Raw genomic sequence first — 13,680 nt, 5'->3', positions numbered from 1 at the left:
CATGCAGTTCGTCCCTCGTTTAATTCCCCCAGGGAAGTGAGGGCTTCAGTTCATTTTAAATATTTAATATATTTCTCTCCAATCCAGTAAGGATTCTCAGAGCACCTTGCAACAAAACTAAGAAATCATAAGCAATCAAGCCAGTAGAACAACAATGCACTTCAGCAGCACTGGTTGTTTTTTATGCTGTTGGTGTGACTAATATTATATTGTTGGTTTTAAAATTGTACTTTTGTTATGTAGTAAGCCTTTTTGAAACTTTTTTTTAAAAAAAGCCCTATCAATATGAAACAAATCAATCAACTGAAATTAATTATTCAAAAATGAAACAAATCAATCAACTGAAATTAATTATTCAAAAATGAAACAAATCAATCAACTGAAATTAATTATTCAAAAATGAAACAAATCAATCAACTGAAATTAATTATTCAAAAATGAAACAAATCAATCAACTGAAATTAATTATTCAAAATGGCAAGCTCCTAGCTTTGCTGGCTGCTCAAGGATGCTGACCCAGATTTTTGTCATGCCCCCCCTCAGAGGACTCATCCGAGGAGGAAGAGGAATGGGAGACCGCAGACCCAGGAGAGGGGACAAGCAGGGAGACAGCTCAGGATCCTTTGCCAGCCCCTTCCCCAGCAGAGAGAAGACGCCAACAGATGTTGCAGCAACGAAGGCAATCTGCTCGATTAAGGAGCAGGAGACCTCGCAAGAACACAAGCTGATTGCAAGCACCTGGCTTTGAACGCCGTGCATAAAAGGCTGGAAGGAAAGGGAGAATTCTTGCTAGAGTCAACGTCAAGCCTTGCTGCAGACATTACTCCGGCTCTCCTGTTAACCTGTGCCTTGGACACTGCCCTGCCTGATCGGATCTCTTGGTTTCTGGACATTTGGACTCCCTTAAGGACTTGACTCCTTTACATCATCCTTTGGCGCTTCCCAAACAGTAAACACACTGGCTGCCCCCCCTGGTTTCTCCTACCTGGCAGATTTATGGTTTGACCAGCGGCTGGTATCTGTTAATTAGGTGCTAGCTGCCGTGAACCCACCACGTTTGACAATTTTCTTCCTTTTTCACAAAGTAGCTCCTGGGATCACCCAGTGAAGTTGAGCGGTAGGAGACTTTGGAAGCCAAAAGGATGTACTTCTTCACGGCACGCATAGTTCAACTGTGGAATTCACTACCACAAGAGGTAGCGACAGCCACCAACTTAGGAACAGAGGAGGCTGCCTTAGGTCTATCTGGGTCAGCACTGTCTACACACTGACTGGCCACAGTGCTTTCCTGGCCCTACCTGGAGATGCCATTGGGAGACTGGACCTGGAACCATCTGCCTGGAAAGCAGATGCCCTGCCATGGAGCTACTGCCCAGCTTTAGACCAAGTCATGGAGGATAAGAGTGTCACAATGGCTGCATGCTACCTACAGTGTCAGAGGCAGATATGCCTGGAGAAACAGAATACCAGTTGCTGGGGACCATGAGCAGGATGCTGCCACTGCGCTCATGTCCTGGTTGAGGGCTTCCCATAAGCAGAACCTCAGGGCTCCTTTGGAGGAAGGTGCAGGATCTAAATCATCATCATCTAGTAGGCCCCCATGGAAAAAAGGATGCTTGGCTAGATGGGCCTTTGGTTTAAAGGGTAGGGGTGGGGAGAGCCAGTGTGGTGTAGTGGTTAAGGTGTTGGACTAAGACCTGGGAGACCAGGATTAGAATCCCCACATAGCCATGATGCTCACTGGGTGACCTTGGGCAAGGCACAGCCTCCCAGCTTCAGAGGAAGGCAATGGTAAACCCCCTCTGAATACCGCTTACCATGAAAACCCTATTTGTAGGGTCGCCATAAGTCAGGATCGACTTGAAGGCCATTTCCATCCATCCATCACATACTACCATGAACACGCCCGATCTCGTCTGATCTCAGAAGCTAAGAAGGGTCAGGACTGGTTAGTTCTTGGATGGGAGACCGCCTGGGAATATTGGGTGCAGTAGGCTAAGATGAAAAATGGAAATGGACTGCGTTCAAGTAGACCCCAACTTATGGCTACCCTATGAATAGGGATTTCATGGTAAGTGGTAATCAGAGGGGGTTTACCATTGCCTCCCTCTGAGGCTAGTCGTCCCCAGCTGGCTAGGGCCTGCTCAGCTTGCCACAGCTGCCCTTCCTTGTCTGTAACTGCTAGCTGGGGGGCAACTGGGCTCCTTGGGAAGATGCAGCTTGCCCACGGCTGCACAGGTGGCAGGGCACGTAACCCCTGAGCCACTCACTGTGGGGGTGATCTTTAGCCTGCCCTTGACACCAAGGAGACACGAGCAGGGATTTGTACTCACAGGCTCTGGACTCCCAGGCAGGCTCTCCTCCCCACACTACCTCTGCATACCTCTTACCATGAAAATCCTATGAATATATCAAAAAAGATTCACAGGGTCGTCATAACTTGTAATAGGCTTGAAGACATATAAAAACAAACCTAATTCACATTTCTCGAACAATACGTAAACTGAAATGCAACTATCCTTGGAAATCCACCTCTTTCCAATGCAGTTCTCCGCTGGAAAAAATGGGAACAAAATGTGCATATTAAAGGAAAGTGTGTGTAAAGGTGTGTATATTAGCGCAAATAACATAAAATGCACTATATGAGAGGAAGCCGACTGCAAAAATGTGTATACTAAGAGAAATGTTAGGAAAAAATACATCAATTAGGGGAAATTGCTTGCAAAATGTGCATATTAGACCAATACATACAAAAATGTGTACATATGTTTTTCATGTTTTGAAACCTTCTTTTTTAAAAACATGTTTTTAAAGCCCTTTTAAAAAAATGTTTTTAAAGATGTTTTGTTTTAATGTGTTTTTAATGGTTGTTTCATTTTAATATATTTTAAAGTGTGTTTTCATGTTGTGTTAAAGTGTTTCTAGCACTTTTGTTTGCCGCCCTGGGCTCCTACTGGGGAAAAGGGCGAGATATAAACTTATTAAATAAATAAATAGGAGAAGAGCTGACATATTTTCCTGAGGACTTTTTTAAAAAAAATCTCAAACTGATGTGGAGATGTGGCCAACTGAACCTAAGACTGGAAAAATGAAAAAGTGAAAGAAACCAAAATCGATAGATTTGCCCATCCAAACTGCAGGACCCTCGTCATTATTTCCTTAAGGCAAACCGGAGATTATGAGAGTGTTCTGTGCAAGTGAACTGGCTGCGCTATGCAAAGTGAGGGAGGGCAAAGATCCTGAGGTGCATCCCGACTGTGTGCACCCCACCCCTTCTCACCTCTCCCTCTGCTGTATGCCAGGAAGGATGGAATGGCAAGTACAGCAAGCAGATAGTGGCAAAGAGAGGGACACAGGCAGCGGCAGCTGGTGCCCACTGAGGCTGGTGGAGCGGAGAGCAAAAAGCCTGACAATAAGTGCACCCTGAGCCAATGAGAGGCCGAGCCAACTAATTCTAGCTGTGTCCATATCCTTCTCCTTGCTGAGTTCTACTAGGGACTGCAGGGAGTTCAACTGAGACTACCGAGGAGGAACCTAACAGCCAATCCCTGGTCTGGTTTTCAGTAAGGAGGTGGGCAAGTGAGGGCTGGCAGAGGGCACGTGAGGCAGTGCCCCAGGAGCCTCCACTGGACACAGGAGCACACAGGGCTGCCCCCCCCCACACACCATTCACACAAAGCATCTCACATGACCAAAGAAATGGTTGCCGACTGGGAACCAGTGAAGCAGATCGCTATGTTTAGGAACCCCTATTTCACTGTTTTACAAATGAAGCACCTAGTCTAGGAAGCCGCAGCATTTTCCGCCTGCGTTGTCGGAGCCCATTCTGATCAAGGACAAAAAATAAGGAGCCAGGATGAAAGAGTGGAGATTACAGACAGCGATTCAGCAATCCCACCTCACACACAGTTGTTCTCGGATAGCCTGCACGCCTTCCGCTTCAGCAGACAGTTTGGCAGGGGAGGCAGAGAGGGAGATATGATAATCTTCAAAGTCAAATGATTGCATAAGTTGCTTTGACTGTTTAAGTTTCTCCCCCGTACGCTAGGGACACACACAGGAAGGAAGAGGGACATAGCTTAGTGGCAAAGCACATGCTTTGCATGCTGAAGATTCCACACCAGGCTAGGAACATAGATGGCTGCCTTGCACTGTGCCTGACCATTGGTCTATCTAGCTCAGTATTGTCCACTCTGACGGGCAGCAGCTCTCCAGGATCTCAGATGGAGATCTCTCCCAGCCCTACCTAGAGATGCCGGGGATTGAACCTGGGACATTCTACATGCAAAGCAGATGCTCTAACCCAGTGTTTCTCAACCGGTGTGCCTCCAGATGTTGTTGGACCACAATTCCCATCTTTCCTGACCATTGGCAATGCTGGCTGAGGTTGATGGGAGTTGTGGTCCAACAACATCTGGAGGCACACCGGTTGAGAAACACTGCTCTAACCACTGAGCCACGGCCCTTCCCCCACCAATTGAACCCTGGCATCTCTAATTTAGTGGTTGAGGACAAAGATCTGTGCCTAAAGCCAAACTAGACATTAAATGTGTCTTTGCATTAAAGGTACAGATTTTTAAAAAGCCAAATGGCAACAGCCGGGCGCAGGGCTGACAAAGGATCACAGCGAAAGGAGGATTTCCTCCCAATACAAATGACTGCTTCAGAGGAGAGTTTGTCCTCAGGATCACTGAAAGACAGGGAAAGGTTAAATCCTCCCTGCTTGCTGCGTTCCCTGATAATTGTGGCATATTATTGAACATCTTCTGAAATGGATTGTTCCACAGCTGCAGTGTAATATAGTGGCTAAACGTTTGTAACTTTCATCTTATTTTGTTTTTTCCAGCCTTGGAGGTTATGAGTTTGAACATATAAAGCTGCTTGATACTGAACCCAATTAGTAGGGAATGCAGAAGGCACGGGGGAGGGGGGATTTAATTGTCTGAGAGATTGTATAATAGGTGAAAAATGGAAATGGACTGCCTTCAAGTCGATTCAAACTTATGGCGACCCTATGAATAGGGTTTTCATGGTAAGTGGTATTCAGAGGGGGTTTACCATTGCCTCCCTCTGAGGCTAGTCCTCCCCAGCTGGGTGGGGCCTGCTCAGCTTGCCACAGCTGCACAAGCCAGCCCCTTCCTTGTCCGCAACTGCCAGCTGGGGGGCAACTGGGCTCCTTGGGACTCTGCAGCTTGCCCACGGCTGCACAGGTAGCAGGGCACGTAACCCCTGAGCCACTCCCTGTGGGGGTGATCTTTAGCTGGCCCTTGACACCCAGGAGACACGAGTGGGGATTTGAACTCACAGACTCTGGACTCCCAGCCAGGCTCTCCTCCACACTGTGCTATACCGTAAAGAAGTATAAAACAGGAGCTATGTATTTATTTATTTAAAATGTATTTATAATCACAGATCTCTCAATAATTTAAATCAAAATAAAATACAAAATAACATACATCATAACTAAAACAGTAGAGCTGCTCCTGGTCTGACATTTGCACCACTCAGATAGACCCTCACCCTGAAAAGAAAGCACTACATAATTTAAGAGTAATTTTGAACTAGCAGAAAGTGATTGGCATTGCTCAGGAATTCTAAGACACCCCCCCAAAAAAAACCAAAATCAGTTCAGTTTTGAAATAAGTGGTTAAAATCAGTACAATGTTGAAAGATTCAGTCTGCCATCTTGATTCAAAATGGTGTCCAATAATATCCAAACATAGAGCAAAACCAGCTCCTTAATCTGAAGGATCATCATGCCAAATTTGGTTACACTACCTTAAGATTTGTGCAAATCAGTGCAGTTTTAATAGGTTTAGTCCACCATCTTGATTCAAAATGGTGTCCAACTGTATCCAAACATAGACAAAAACCTGCTCCTTGATATCAGGAACCATCATGCAAAATTTGGTTACAATATTTTAAGAGGTGTCCACATGCATAGAGAACAAAGAACCTTCCAAATTATATAGTAGACAAGCATCAATTTATCACATGACCTTTCTTTGACTTTGCACCCATATCTAGGCTTTTGGAGCAGGTGCCCCTATTTGCCTACTTGAGTTACATCACTGCCTTACTGCTGCCCCATCCATTTCCCTGGCATTCCCAAATGCTAATTCATCGGCTCACACATCTCAGATTTCCAGTGGTTGAAATTGTTCAGGAAAGTTTTGCCTTTTGATAAACTCCTCAGCTGGCCTGGTTAAACAAGACAGCCTACATATCCAAGGAGGAGACAAACACTGTGGTGTGCTCCATGTCTGTCAATCAAGGTTTGTCAAAGGATAGCTGTGTATTTGCTTGCATATTATTTCGAGAAGTGCAAAACAGGTGAAATCACATTATAAGGTGAACCGCATTTCTCCCCTATTCCTATGCCTAGGGAACGGATCTTGAAGGCAGGGATAGAAAAAGGTAAGGAAACAGGAAGGACAATTTGACTTGAAAAAGGGGATGTTGTTCCTTGGAAAGGTGTAAGCAGCTAACTAGGACAGCAAAATTTGACCTACCATTTGGTTCCCCAATTCCTGGGGGGCCTCCCCAAGTCATTTTGCACTTCTGCCTCTAACAGACTCTGCTCTGCATTTCCTTTCCTTCTGAACCCACTGTTTACAATCTTCACTCCCTCACACACACACAGAGCATGTATATATGTATCTGCAACTCAAAGATAACACATCATGCATCTGTTGAAGTGAAATGAATGTCCACGGAATCTTATGCCATAGCATAAGATTTGTTACCAGTGATGGCTGGTCCACTTTGGGGCTGGTAGGGTGGAAGGCAGGGAGACCATCAGTAAGTGGAGTTTCAGCCAATGACAGGTGTGTGTGTGTTGTGTGCCTTCAAGTCAGTTTTGACTTATGGCAACCTTATGAATCAGCGACCTCTGATAGAAGCCACCCTGGGCTCCTGCTGGGAGGAAGGGCAGGATATAAAACAAACAAACAAATAAATTAGTGTTTTTTATAAACCACCCTGTTCGGATCTTATAAGTTCAGGTCTGTGGCTTCCTTTATGGAATCAATCCATCTCTGGTTTGGCCTTCCTCTTTTTCTACTCCCTTCTGTTTTTCCCAGTGTTATTGTCTTTTCTAGTGAATAGTGTTTTCTCATTATATGTTCAAAGTACGATAACCTCAGTTTCATCATTGTAGCTTCTAGTGATAGTTCTGGTTTAATTTATTCTAACATCCAATTATTGGTCTTTTTCGCAGTCCATGGTATGCGCAAAACTCTCCTCCAACACCACTTTCACAGCCATACATGTTGTTGTTGTTATGTGCCTTCAAGTCGATTACGACTTATGGCGGCCCTATGAGTCAGTGACCTCCAAGAGCATCTGTCATGAGCCACCCTGTTCAGATCTTGTAAGTTCAGGTCTGTGGCTTCTTTATGGAATCAACCCATCTCTTCTTTGGCCTTCCTCTTTTTCTACTCCCTTCTGTTTTTCCCAGCATTATTGTCTTTTCTAGTGAATCATGTCTTCTCATGATGTGTCCAAAGTATGATAACCTCAGTTTCATCATTTGATCGGAAATACCATGGTCTGAATGATCCTGACTTTAGTGTTCACTGATAAACCTTTGCATTTGAGGACCTTTTCTAGTTTTCTCATAGCTGCCCTCCCCAGTCCTAGCCTTCTTCTGATTTTTTGACTATTGTCTCCATTTTGGTTAATGACTGTGCCAAGGTATTGATAATCCTTGACAAGTTCAATATTCTCATTGCCAACTTAAATGTTATATAAATCTTCTGTTGCCATTACTTTAGTCTTCTTGACATTCAGCTGTAGTTCTGCTTTTGTGCAGGACCATACAAGTAGTCTTACATGACGGGTAGAGCCAACTGATTCTAGTTTTGTCCCCACCTGTCTCCTCCCTGCTGAGTTCTACAAGGGCAGCACTGAGACTAAGAAGGAAGAAGGCGACAGGCAGTGCCACCCCCTGGGAAAAGAAGAAAGAAGGCAGGCAGGTGGAGCCTGGCTGAAGGCAGACCAAGGTTGGTGGGACAGTGCCCCATTTGCCCTCATGGAGCAGCCTCCATGGTTTGTTTTTCTTTAACATGCCACGAGAATCTTTGCTGGTTTCACTACAAGGGATTAACAGAGCTGCCCATCCGGAAGCTTCTCTCACTGTCACGAGAACTAGAAGCATGGACAACAAGCTAGCAAAGCATATGCACATCTGCAACTAGCTTTGCAAACAAATCTGTCCCAGAGCCAGCAATGGAAAGCCCCAGTTGCATTCATGACACCCAGCCACTGGACTGCTGTCTCACCTTGCTGTTGCTGTCTTTAAAGAAGAGTTTAGGTTCCCAGGATGCTCTATGTCATTTTAGCTGCAAACTCGGAAAACAGTTAATCACCATGTTAATAAGTCAGGCTTCACAGAAAAACTGGACCAAAACACCTTCTGAATAGGCAAAGGGAATAGACAGGCGGGGGGGGGAGGCAGGGAAGGGGAGCTGGAGGTTCTGAAAAATAGCACAATGCAAGATATTTGTCATATAGATAATAACAGTGTCAGCAGCAGGGGCACTGGATGCCTCAGGGATATTGAGATCTCTATTTAAAGGTTCTTATCTACAAAGAGTAAGAAAGATGGTATTGTGTATGCGAGTCTCCCCATTTTACTCGCATGCAGCAATGAAAGTAAATTCAACGTTTTGCCAGGGCTGCAGGCAAAAAACATCAAGGCCTTGATTTTTAACAATTTTGCTGACATGGGGGGGAGGAATAATGGGAGGGGAGGATCATAAAAGTCTTTTAGTGGGCTCTAAGGGTAACGGAGTGTTGATTTTGGTGAAGGAGTGGGCGGGGTGGGTGAATGAAGCAGACCAAAGCCAGCAGGGGCAGTAGCCCCTAGTGTGCATATACATTTCATGGTCTGACTTGGAACAAGACCACTTCATCAACTGGTAGGCAGCCAAGCAGCTAATTCAAGCAGTGACTTGGGGCACATTATTTCGCAAAGATCCTAGGGCTCATCCAGACGACTGCAAAATGTGTGACATGACCGCTTTGTGTTCTCATTATTTTTTGGTCGTCCTGATGACGCCAAGTGCAAAAGCGCGTTTTTGCGCGGTTAAATCCGCTTTCGCACAACCGCGGAAAATGCGATACACTTTTTAAAAGTGTGAATCATCCACGGTTCCTTCGGCCGCTTGGACGCAATACCGCGGATTTAAGAGATGACGCTGTTGCATGGGCGGTCCTGGGGCGGTTCCCCAGTCCCCCTCCTCTTTTCCAGCCAATCCCATCCTTTGCACGTTTGCACTTGTGTGGAAACGTCGCCCGGGAAAATGTGGCCAATCAGTGCTGTTGGATATACTGCGTAGGTGCAGAAATGCAGGTTTGCGCAGAAGCAGGAAGTCATGGTGGAAAAGCTGTTTAACGTGATTGCAGAAATGCAAGAAAGCATATTTGTGAAAACAGCAGAAGGAAGGGGAAACTGGAAGGGGAAACACAAATCACTTTTGCGCCCAAATTATGATGTACTTGCAGGGGCTTATAAATGGCTGCAATAGGGAGTGTTTGGCAAGCCAAAAAGGGAAATATCCAAGAAGCCGCTTGCTAAATGGAGTAACTTTTCTGCTTTACCACGAATGCGCATTTCTGCAAGACTTGCCAAGCAGATATGCTGCTATAGGTGCTCTGTCACAGAGCTATAGCCTTTCGCCCATAGCAACGGAATTAGCTGCGATCCTGACTTATGGCTAACTGTAACCAGAGGGAGTGTTTGGCAAGCTGAAACGGGAAATATCCAAGAACTAGCTTGCCAAATGGAACAACTATTCTGGTTTACCACGAATGCGCAGTTCTGCAAGACTTGCCAAGCACACATGGTGTAAAGTGGGGGACACCGTAACCATAGGTGTTGTTTGTGTGCGATGAGAAGCTGGGTGGGCTGTGGCGTGTTTTTCTCCTTTGTAGCCGTGCAGCCTCGTAAGCCGCTTCCCGCTCTTGGGGCACCCCCCATCCCCAGATGAGTGGCTGGACAGCTTCCCCCCTCTCTGCTCATCAGCTGTGAATTGGGTTTGTGTGAGGTACTTTGGCGGGAGGTTTGAATCCCCTGAGTGAATTCCTTGTGCTGCCCGATCCCGGCTCATCAGCTGTGAAGCAGGCGTGCTCACGGCTTTTAGAACATAAGAACATAAGAAGAGCCTGCTGGATCAGGCCAGTGGCCCATCTAGTCCAGCATCCTGTTCTCACAGCGGCCAACCAGGTGCCTGGGGGAAGCCCGCAAGCAGGACCCGAGTGCAACAACACTCTCCCCTCCTGAGGCTTCCGGCAACTGGTTTTCAGAAGCATGCTGCCTCTGACTAGGGTGGCAGAGCACAGCCATCATGGCTAGTAGCCATTGATAGCCCTGTCCTCCATGAATTTGTCTAATCTTCTTTTAAAGCCATCCAAGCTGGTGGCCATTACTGCATCTTGTGGGAGCATTTTAGGGGGGAGGTGCGAATCCCCTGCCTGAGTGGGTTCTTTGTGCTGCCCGCAGCCCTTTCATCAGCCACCTATGATTTTGCCCAGGGCCCCACAGGCTACGGGAGGACTCGTGGCCCCCTCCTCCAAATTCGGTTTGGGCCATGACCTCCATTGCGCCCACAGGAAATTCAAACTTTCGCACTTCCGCGTTCAAGCACGCATGTGCAGAACTGATAGCAGTGGAAGGGGAGAGGGGAGCAGACGTCATATTTTCCCAACGAATCGGAACATAGTGGGATGTGTCGGGGGCATGGACAGGAAAAAAGCGAGAAGATGCCGCATGTTCGGGCTGCGTGTGCGGCCGGTAAAAAAGCGTGTTTTTAATATCAGCAAAAAGCGGGAAAGGAGCGGGAAAAGGGGCAAGTGAGGATTCTCAGCTGACAGAGCGGGTATGGAAAACCTGGATTATCCCGCTTCGTCTGGATGAGCCCCTAGTTACCCTTATTTATATTACAACAATAACGATGTTTTTACTCTATCCGCCAGGAATGAGAAGATATTAGGCCACACTCTCTGTAACTGGCCCTGACTCCAGAATAACTCCCCCAGCTCAGAGCCTCAAGTTTTCTTTTTTAAAATACTGTTCTTATTGTACATTTTTAACAGTAAACACCGCTTGAGTACAATAGATCTTAACATCATCATGAAGCAAAACAAAAAATCCAGTTTCCCTCCAATGGGTTAATTTAGCAAATCCCTCCAAAATGGCCTCTGAGAATAAAAAGGTCCAACACCCGCACTCCCCTATCAATATACGTGAAGAACACGGGCCAGTTCTCTATAAACGTGTCCTCTTTCACCTGACCGTTTGCCAACCAAACTTCAGCTACCTGCCAGATTCGGGAGAACTGACCCTGCAGAGGAGGCAGCCTCCTGGCATTACATCAAGTTTTCTACATGCACATCTCTCCTGCCCTCCCTCCAGGCTGGAGATGCACAAGGCATACACATGCAACCTTCTGCTACACTATTCTCACTCTGCACCAGCTAAAACTTCCAAACCATTCGTAAGGGCAGCCCTGCACAGAATTCACATTGCCGAATGTGGCTTTTCTTGGCACAGGATCTGGATCGAAATTCTAGTTACTACTATTTTTCTTTTTAAAACTACACACAGAGAGCATGCATAGCAATAATCACGCTGTACTATGCACGATCAAATGCACAACACTTGAGCCGAAGGTACAATCCATCTTTCATGGCGGATCTTAAACATAACATTTATTTACTAAAGCTTTTCACTAGAGCCTGTAATTTTCAGGAGTGTTTAGTATTAAAATAGGTCAGAGGCAACAGCTTGCCATCATGCCTGCAAAACAAAATAGATTTCCACCATCGTGCCACATCCTTTACTACAAGCAAAATGCAGCCTTTCTGACTGGCTATTGTCAATAAATACATAATAGTAAAAAAAGGATTAATTATATGAAAATAATTGCCCGTTTTGAAATATGGACTGTAGCTGGTACAGTTTCCCTCGGGAGTGGGAATACAGCCTTAAGCCATTACATCGTCAGGCTGAAGAGCAAGGCAGCAAGGCAGCAAAGCTGTGGTGGCATATTCATAGAGCTGCTGTAAACCAGAATTCCAATATCTCTGCTTTCAAAAAAAATGTTCCTAAATTATGCATTCACAAAACTCAACTCTTGTTATGAGAAAACTCATGTTTGGAGGATTTGTGTGCATTTTCCTAGTTCAATGCTGCAGCAAAATCTGTGTCGGTTTGCAAAGACTGTCGTGGGTGGAACGGGGGAAAATGATGAAAGCACAGAGCAAGATGGAAAGTCAGGGAAATGTGAGGTATGCACAGATCTTTCCTAGAAACCCTTGGCCTGCATCTGTCTGACTGAATCGGATTGAAACCCCTGAGGACCAGCAGCTATAAAACCCAGGCCCTCTCTTCCCTATGAGTTGGCAACAAGCAGGCTCTTTTGTTGCCAACGCAAGGCGCTTCCAGGGAAGCTGTTTATTGAGTGTTCATCCTGACTGGAGTTTGGTATATATTGCAGCAAAGTGCAGAAATACATAGTCTGGTAAAACTGTTGGTTGAAAGAATAAAGAAACTTAAGGTTTATTACTCCTGAGAAATAATGTCATTCTGACTACACGTATATGTGGCCATTGTAGAGCCATGAGGCTTGTACTCCCAGACGCTAGCTCTGATTGATTAGAAAGGAAGAGGAAGGAAGGAAGTAAAGCCTGAGAAAAAAACACACACGTTTAAAGAAGGAATCAGCAAGAGAAAAACAGGTTGCATTTCTGTCTGTCACCTCCCTCCCCGCCGCCACTGGCTCAGGTGATTTCTTACAAGCGTTGGTGCTTCAATCCCAACAATCCTGTTTGCAGAGAAGTGAGACATTGGCTATTTATTGTGCATTCACTCTAGGGATGGGATCTGGTTCAAAAGCATTCTGTCAACCTAACAGGCTGGTATCGATTTGAATTCGTTCTTTGTCCGCAAGCCGCTGCATCTACCGATGCCAATAAATTAATGGAAATATAAATAAAAATATCAATAAATACCAATAAAAATAAAAATACCAATAAATTAATGGAAATATAAATAAAAATATCATTATTAATATCAATATTTTAGATGCAGATTTTTTTTAAAAAAAATCCATTTCCGAAAATCGCCACAGAAAATCACTACATAAAAATCTGATCTGCAAAGAGAGCAAATAAGCAAAAACGTGGTACCAAATCTGAATTGGGCAGAATTCTAGCACATCCCTAATTCATGCTAAATTTTTGTTGCTGTTTTTGCAGGGAGGCTAGACAATGTTGTGTCAAAGCAAGCGCTGTCCTACGCTCTCCAGTGCATTTCCCCATCACTTTCCTAATCACAAAAAGCCTGACATTTGGGGAAAGTGGGTTTGTTGTGGAAATCCTCCCAACCAGCTTTCATTGCGCAATCTGAATTTGCTGGGATGTGACGGAATCCCACCTGAAATGGGAAAGAGATGTGTGGAGGGGGAGCCCTTCCCACCTCTCCAAGTGGTCCTCTCATGTCTTTCCTTTAAATTGTGAAGCTGTACATTTTTTAAAAACGAGAGATTAGATTTTTCTTCATTCAGTGCCAAATTCTGCAACTGATGCTGTTTAATGAATACCAGAGACTGTGGTAGATTAACAATAGCTCTTTTATAGTCTAAAAGTAACTACACAATAGTTCCAACAAACTTATTA

The 13,680-nt window shown here is 45.2% G+C and overlaps 1 protein-coding gene across 6 annotated transcripts in view; it reads right to left on the bottom strand.

Annotated features, from left to right (window-relative positions):
- Positions 1–13,680, bottom strand: part of RTN1 (reticulon 1) — a 188,539-nt gene that overhangs the window by 99,346 nt on the left and 75,513 nt on the right. Inside the window, exon 1 of one of the 6 annotated variants that reach the window (XM_061612435.1) lies at positions 517–659. The exons of the other annotated variants lie outside the window; for them this stretch is intronic. The gene's annotated coding sequence lies outside the window, so the exon portion shown is untranslated. Of the gene's footprint in view, positions 1–516; positions 660–13,680 lie in introns of those variants that run through there. 6 annotated transcript variants of the gene reach the window in all.

Source organism: Rhineura floridana, chromosome 2, assembly GCF_030035675.1.
Source record: "Rhineura floridana isolate rRhiFlo1 chromosome 2, rRhiFlo1.hap2, whole genome shotgun sequence".
NCBI classification, from domain to species: Eukaryota; Metazoa; Chordata; class Lepidosauria; order Squamata; family Rhineuridae; genus Rhineura; species Rhineura floridana.
Note: the sequence above shows the minus strand (reverse complement) of the source record. Positions and strands in the feature narration are given on the sequence as shown.